The sequence below is a fragment of the Narcine bancroftii genome, chromosome 5, assembly GCF_036971445.1.
Source record: "Narcine bancroftii isolate sNarBan1 chromosome 5, sNarBan1.hap1, whole genome shotgun sequence".
In the NCBI taxonomy this organism is placed as follows: Eukaryota; Metazoa; Chordata; class Chondrichthyes; order Torpediniformes; family Narcinidae; genus Narcine; species Narcine bancroftii.
This window is the reverse complement of record NC_091473.1, coordinates 161,678,110-161,685,090: the sequence shown is the minus strand read 5'-3', so window position 1 is coordinate 161,685,090 and position 6,981 is coordinate 161,678,110. Positions and strand designations below refer to the sequence as shown.

The 6,981-nt window shown below is 72.9% G+C and overlaps 1 long non-coding RNA gene across 1 annotated transcript in view; it reads left to right on the top strand.

Annotated features, from left to right (window-relative positions):
- The window catches only part of LOC138764110 (uncharacterized), an 86,000-nt gene that overhangs the window by 1,152 nt on the left and 77,867 nt on the right, over window positions 1-6,981 (top strand). The window lies entirely within an intron of this gene.

The window sequence follows — 6,981 nt, the reverse complement described above, 5'->3', positions numbered from 1 at the left end:
GGAGAGGGGAAGGGGAGGGGAAGGGAGAGGGGAAGGGGAGGGGTCGGGGAGGGAGAGGGGAAGGGAAGGGGGAGGGGAGGGAGAGGGGACGGGGAGGGAGAGGGGAAGGGGAGGGGTCGGGGAGGGAGAGGGTAAGGGGAGGGGAAGGGAGAGGGGAAGGGGAAGGGAGAGGGGACGTGGAGGGAGAGGGGAAGGGGAGGGGACGGGGAGGGGACGGGGAGGGAGAGGGGACGGGGAGGGAGAGGGGACGGGGAGGGAGAGGGGACGGGGAGGGAGAGGGGACGGGGAGGGGTCGGGGAGGGAGAGGGGACGGGGAGGGGTCATGGAGGGAGAGGGGTCGGGGAGGGAGAGGGGAAGGGGAGGGGTCGGGGAGGGAGAGGGGAAGGGGAGGGGAAAGGGGAGGGAGAGGGGGAGGGGTCGGGGAGGGAGAGGGGAGGGGAAGGGGGAGGGAGAGGGGAAGGGGAGGGGTCGGGGAGGGAGAGGGGAAGGGGAGGGGTCGGGGAGGGAGAGGGGAAGGGGAGGGGTCGGGGAGGGAGAGGGGAAGGGGAGGGGAAGGGGGAGGGAGAGGGGAAGGGGAGGGGTCGGGGAGGGAGAGGGGAAGGGGAGGGGTCATGGAGGGAGAGGGGTCGGGGAGGGAGAGGGGAAGGGGAGGGGTCGGGGAGGGAGAGGGGAAGGGGAGGGAGAGGGGGAGGGGTCGGGGAGGGAGAGGGGAGGGGAAGGGGGAAGGGGAGGGGAGGGAGAGGGGAAGGGGAGGGGAGGGAGAGGGGAAGGGGAGGGGAAGGGGTCGGGGAGGGAGAGGGGAAGGGGTCGGGGAGGGAGAGGGGAAGGGGAGGGGAAGGGGGAGGGAGAGGGGAAGGGGAGGGAGAGGGGACGGGGAGGGAGAGGGGACGGGGAGGGAGAGGGGAAGGGGAGGGGAAGGGAGAGGGGAAAGGGAGGGAGAGGGGACGTGGAGGGAGAGGGGAAGGGGAGGGGACGGGGAGGGGACGGGGAGGGAGAGGGGACGGGGAGGGAGAGGGGACGGGGAGGGAGAGGGGACGGGGAGGGAGAGGGGAAGGGGAGGGGTCGGGGAGGGAGAGGGGAAGGGGAGGGGTCGGGGAGGGAGAGGGGAAGGGGAGGGGTCGGGGAGGGAGAGGGGAAGGGGAGGGGAAGGGGGAGGGAGAGGGGAAGGGGGAGGGAGAGGGGAAGGGGAGGGGTCGGGGAGGGAGAGGGGAAGGGGAGGGGAAGGGGAGGGGAAGGGGAGGGGAAGGGGGAGGGAGAAGGGGAGGGAGAGGGGAAGGGGAGGGGTCGGGGAGGGAGAGGGGAAGGGGAGGGGTCATGGAGGGAGAGGGGTCGGGGAGGGAGAGGGGAAGGGGAGGGGTCGGGGAGGGAGAGGGGAAGGGGAGGGGAAAGGGGAGGGAGAGGGGGAGGGGTCGGGGAGGGAGAGGGGAAGGGGAGGGGTCGGGGAGGGAGAGGGGAAGGGGAGGGGAAGGGGGAGGGAGAGGGGAAGGGGAGGGGTCGGGGAGGGAGAGGGTAAGGGGAGGGGTCGGGGAGGGAGAGGGGGAGGGGTCGGGGAGGGAGAGGGGAAGGGGAGGGGAAGGGGGAGGGAGAGGGGAAGGGGAGGGGTCGGGGAGGGAGAGGGGAAGGGGAGGGGTCATGGAGGGAGAGGGGTCGGGGAGGGAGAGGGGAAGGGGAGGGGTCGGGGAGGGAGAGGGGGAGGGAGAGGGGAGGGAGAGGGGAGGGGAAGGGGGAGGGAGAGGGGAAGGGGAGGGGAGGGAGAGGGGAAGGGGTCGGGGAGGGAGAGGGGAAGGGGTCGGGGAGGGAGAGGGGAAGGGGTCGGGGAGGGAGAGGGGAAGGGGTCGGGGAGGGAGAGGGGAAGGGGTCGGGGAGGGAGAGGGGAAGGGGTCGGGGAGGGAGAGGGGAAGGGGTCGGGGAGGGAGAGGGGAAGGGGTCGGGGAGGGAGGGGAAGGGGTCGGGGAGGGAGAGGGGAAGGGGTCGGGGTGTGAGAGGGGAAGGGGTCGGGGAGGGAGAGGGGTCGGGGAGGGAGAGGGGGAGGGGTCGGGGAGGGAGAGGGGGAGGGAGGGGAAGGGGAGGGAGAGGGGAAGGGGAGGGAGAGGGTAAAGGGGAGGGGGAGGGGGAGGGGAGGGAGAGGGGAAGGGGAGGGGTCGGGGAGGGAGAGGGGAAGGGGTCGGGGAGGGAGAGGGGAAGGGGTCGGGGAGGGAGAGGGGAAGGGGTCGGGGAGGGAGAGGGGAAGGGGTCGGGGAGGGAGAGGGGAAGGGGAGAGGGGAGGGGAAGGGGAGAGGGGGACGGGGAAGGGTCGGGGAGGGGACGGGAGAGGGGACGGGGAGGGAGAGGGGACGGGGAGGGAGAGGGGACGGGGAGGGAGAGGGGACGGGGAGGGAGAGGGGAAGGGGAGGGAGAGGGGAAGGGGAGGGAGAGGGGACGGGGAGGGAGAGGGGAAGGGGAGGGAGGGAGGGGAGAAGGGGTCGGGGAGGGAGGGGAGAAGGGGTCGGGGAGGGGGAGGGGAAGGGGAGGGGTCGGGGAGGGGAAGGGGACGGACAGGGGAAGGGGAGGGAGAGGGGGAGGGGTCGAGGAGGGAGAGGGGAAGGGGTCGAGGAGGGAGAGGGGAGGGGACGGGAGAAGGGGAGGGAGAGGGGGAGGGGAAGGGGAGAGGGGAAGGGGAGAGGGGATGGGGAGAGGGGAAGGGGAGGGGAGAGGAATAGGGGACGGAGAAGGAGAGGGGAAGGGGAGGAGTCGTGGTCGGGGAGGGAGAGGGGAAGGGGAGAGGGGGACGGGACGGGGAAGGGTCGGGGAGGGGACGGGGAGGGAGAGGGGACGGGGAGGGAGAGGGGAAGGGGAGGGAGAGGGGAAGAGGAGGGGTCGGAGAGGGAGAGGGGAAGGGGTCGGGGTGGGAGAGGGGAAGGGGGGAGGGGTCGTGGTCGGGGAGGGAGAGGGGAAGGGGAGAGGGAATGGGACGGGGAAGGGTCGGGGATGGAGAGGGGAAGGGGAGGGAGAGGGGAGGGAGAGGGGAAGGGGAGAGGGGGACGGGAAGGGGAGAGGGGGACGGGAAGGGGAGAGGGGGACGGGAAGGGGAGAGGGGGACGGGAAGGGGAGAGGGGTACGGGGAAGGAGAGGGATGGGGAAGAGGAGGGGTCGGGGACGGGAAGGGGAGAGGGGGATGGGACGGGGAAGGGTCGGGGGAGGGGAGGGGTCGAGGAGGGGTCAGAGAGGGGGAAGGGGGAGGAGAGGGAGAGGGGAAGTGGAGGGGTCGCAGAGGGGAAGGGGAGGGGTCGGGGAGGGAGAGGGGAAGGGGAGGGGTCGGGGAAGGGGAGAGGGGAAGGGGTCGGGGAGGGAGAGGGGAAGGGGTCGGGGAGGGAGAGGGGAAAGGGTCGGGGAGGGAGAGGGGAAGGGGTCGGGGAGGGAGAGGGGAAGGGGTCGGGGAGGGAGAGGGGAAGGGGTAGGGGAGGGAGAGGGGAAGGGGTCGGGGAGGGAGAGGGGAAGGGGTCGGTGAGGGAGAGGGGAAGGGGGCGGGGAGGGAGAGGGGAAGGGGAGGGGAGGGAGAGGGGAAGGGGAGGGGAAGGGGAGAGGGGGACGGGGAAGGGTCAGGGAGGGGACGGGAGAGGGGTCGGGGAGGGAGAGGGGAGGGAGAGGGGAAGGGGAGGGAGAGGGGAAGGGGTCGAGGAGGGAGAGGGGGAGGGGACGGGAGAAGGGGAGGGAGAGGGGTCGGGGAAGGGGAGGGGTCGGGGAGGGAGAGGGGAAGGGGAAGGGGAGTGGGGAAGGGGAGAGGAAGAGGGGAGGGGAGAGGAATAGGGGACGGAGAAGGAGAGGGGAAGGGGAGGAGTCGTGGTCGGGGAGGGAGAGGGGAAGGGGAGGGAGAGGGGACGGGGAGGGAGAGGGGAAGGGGAGGGGTCGGAGAGGGAGAGGGGAAGGGAGAGGGGAAGGGGTCGGGGAGGGAGAGGGGAAGGGGTCGGGGAGGGAGAGGGGAAGGGGTCGGGGAGGGAGAGGGGAAGGGGTCGGGGAGGGAGAGGGGAAGGGGTCGGGGAGGGAGAGGGGAAGGGGTCGGGGAGGGAGAGGGGAAAGGGAGGGATCGGGGAGGGAGAGGGGAAGGGGAGGGGTCGGGGAGGGAGAGGGGAAGGGGAGGGGTCGGGGAGGGAGAGGGGAAGGGGTCGGGGAGGGAGAGGGGAGGGGAGAGGGGAAGGGGAGGGGAGAGGAAGAGGGGAGGGGAGAGGAATAGGGGACGGAGAAGGAGAGGGGAAGGGGAGGAGTCGTGGTCGGGGAGGGAGAGGGGTCGGGGAGGGAGAGGGGGAGGGGAGAGGGAGAGAGGGGGAGGGGAGAGGGGGAGGGGACGGGAGAGGGGAAGGGGAGGGGTCGGGGAAGGGGAGGGGAAGGGGGAGGGAGAGGGGAAGGGGAGGGGTCGGGGAGGGAGAGGGGAAGGGGAGGGGTCGGGGAGGGAGAGGGGAAGGGGAGGGGAAGGGGGAGGGAGAGGGGAAGGGGAGGGGTCGGGGAGGGAGAGGGGAAGGGGAGGGGTCATGGAGGGAGAGGGGTCGGGGAGGGAGAGGGGAAGGGGAGGGGTCGGGGAGGGAGAGGGGAAGGGGAGGGGAAGGGAGAGGGGGAGGGGTCGGGGAGGGAGAGGGGAGGGGAAGGGGTCGGGGAGGGAGAGGGGAAGGGGTCGGGGAGGGAGAGGGGAAGGGGTCGGGGAGGGAGAGGGGAAGGGGTCGGGGAGGGAGAGGGGAAGGGGTCGGGGAGGGAGGGGAAGGGGTCGGGGAGGGAGAGGGGAAGGGGTCGGGGTGGGAGAGGGGAAGGGGTCGGGGAGGGAGAGGGGAAGGGGTCGGGGAGGGAGAGGGGGAGGGGTCGGGGAGGGAGAGGGGGAGGGAGGGGAAGGGGAGGGAGAGGGGAAGGGGAGGGAGAGGGGAGGGAGAGGGTAAAGGGGAGGGGGAGGGGTCGGGGAGGGAGAGGGGAAGGGGAGGGGTCGGGGAGGGAGAGGGGAAGGGTCGGGGAGGGAGAGGGGAAGGGGTCGGGGAGGGAGAGGGGAAGGGGAGGGGTCGGGGAGGGAGAGGGGAAGGGTCGGGGAGGGAGAGGGGAAGGGGTCGGGGAGGGAGAGGGGAAGGGGTCGGGGAGGGAGGGGGGAAGGGGTCGGGGAGGGAGAGGGGAAGGGGTCGGGGAGGGAGAGGGGAAGGGGTCGGGGAGGGAGAGGGGAAGGGGTCGGGGAGGGAGAGGGGAAGGGGAGAGGGGAGGGGAAGGGGAGAGGGGGACGGGGAAGGGTCGGGGAGGGGACGGGAGAGGGGACGGGGAGGGAGAGGGAACGGGGAGGGAGAGGGGACGGGGAGGGAGAGGGGACGGGGAGGGAGAGGGGATGGGGAGGGAGAGGGGAAGGGGAGGGAGAGGGGAAGGGGAGGGAGAGGGGACGGGGAGGGAGAGGGGACGGGGAGGGAGAGGGGAAGGGGAGGGAGGGAGGGGAGAAGGGGTCGGGGAGGGAGGGGAGAAGGGGTCGGGGAGGGGGAGGGGAAGGGGAGGGGTCGGGGAGGGGAAGGGGACGGACAGGGGAAGGGGAGGGAGAGGGGGAGGGGTCGAGGAGGGAGAGGGGAAGGGGTCGAGGAGGGAGAGGGGAGGGGACGGGAGAAGGGGAGGGAGAGGGGGAGGGGAGAGGGGAAGGGGAGAGGGGATGGGGAGAGGGGAAGGGGAGGGGAGAGGAATAGGGGACGGAGAAGGAGAGGGGAAGGGGAGGAGTCGTGGTCGGGGAGGGAGAGGGGAAGGGGAGAGGGGGATGGGACGGGGAAGGGTCGGGGGAGGGGAGGGGTCGAGGAGGGGTCAGAGAGGGGGAAGGGGGAGGAGAGGGAGAGGGGAAGTGGAGGGGTCGCAGAGGGGAAGGGGAGGGGTCGGGGAGGGAGAGGGGAAGGGGAGGGGTCGGGGAAGGGGAGAGGGGAAGGGGTCGGGGAGGGAGAGGGGAAGGGGTCGGGGAGGGAGAGGGGAAGGGGTCGGGGAGGGAGAGGGGAAAGGGTCGGGGAGGGAGAGGGGAAGGGGTCGGGGAGGGAGAGGGGAAGGGGTCGGGGAGGGAGAGGGGAAGGGGTCGGGGAGGGAGAGGGGAAGGGGTCGGGGAGGGAGAGGGGAAGGGGTCGGGGAGGGAGAGGGGAAGGGGGCGGGGAGGGAGAGGGGAAGGGGAGGGGAGGGGAAGGGGAGAGGGGGACGGGGAAGGGTCAGGGAGGGGACGGGAGAGGGGTCGGGGAGGGAGAGGGGAGGGAGAGGGGAAGGGGAGGGAGAGGGGAAGGGGTCGAGGAGGGAGAGGGGGAGGGGACGGGAGAAGGGGAGGGAGAGGGGTCGGGGAAGGGGAGGGGTCGGGGAGGGAGAGGGGAAGGGGAAGGGGAGTGGGGAAGGGGAGAGGAAGAGGGGAGGGGAGAGGAATAGGGGACGGAGAAGGAGAGGGGAAGGGGAGGAGTCGTGGTCGGGGAGGGAGAGGGGAAGGGGAGAGGGGGACGGGTCGGGGAGGGAGTGGGGACGGGGAGGGAGAGGGGACGGGGAGGGAGAGGGGACGGGGAGGGAGAGGGGAAGGGGAGGGAGAGGGGGAGGGGTCGGAGAGGGAGAGGGGAAGGGGAGGGGTCGGAGAGGGAGAGGGGAAGGGAGAGGGGAAGGGGTCGGGGAGGGAGAGGGGAAGGGGTCGGGGAGGGAGAGGGGAAGGGGTCGGGGAGGGAGAGGCGAAGGGGTCGGGGAGGGAGAGGGGAAGGGGTCGGGGAGGGAGAGGGGAAAGGGAGGGATCGGGGAGGGAGAGGGGAAGGGGAGGGGTCGGGGAGGGAGAGGGGAAGGGGAGGGGTCGGGGAGGGAGAGGGGAAGGGGTCGGGGAGGGAGAGGGGAGGGGAGAGGGGAAGGGGAGGGGAGAGGAAGAGGGGAGGGGAGAGGAATAGGGGACGGAGAAGGAGAGGGGAAGGGGAGGAGTCGTGGTCGGGGAGGGAGAGGGGAAGGGGAGAGGGGGACGGGACGGGGAGGGAGAGGGGACGGGGAGGGAGAGGGGAC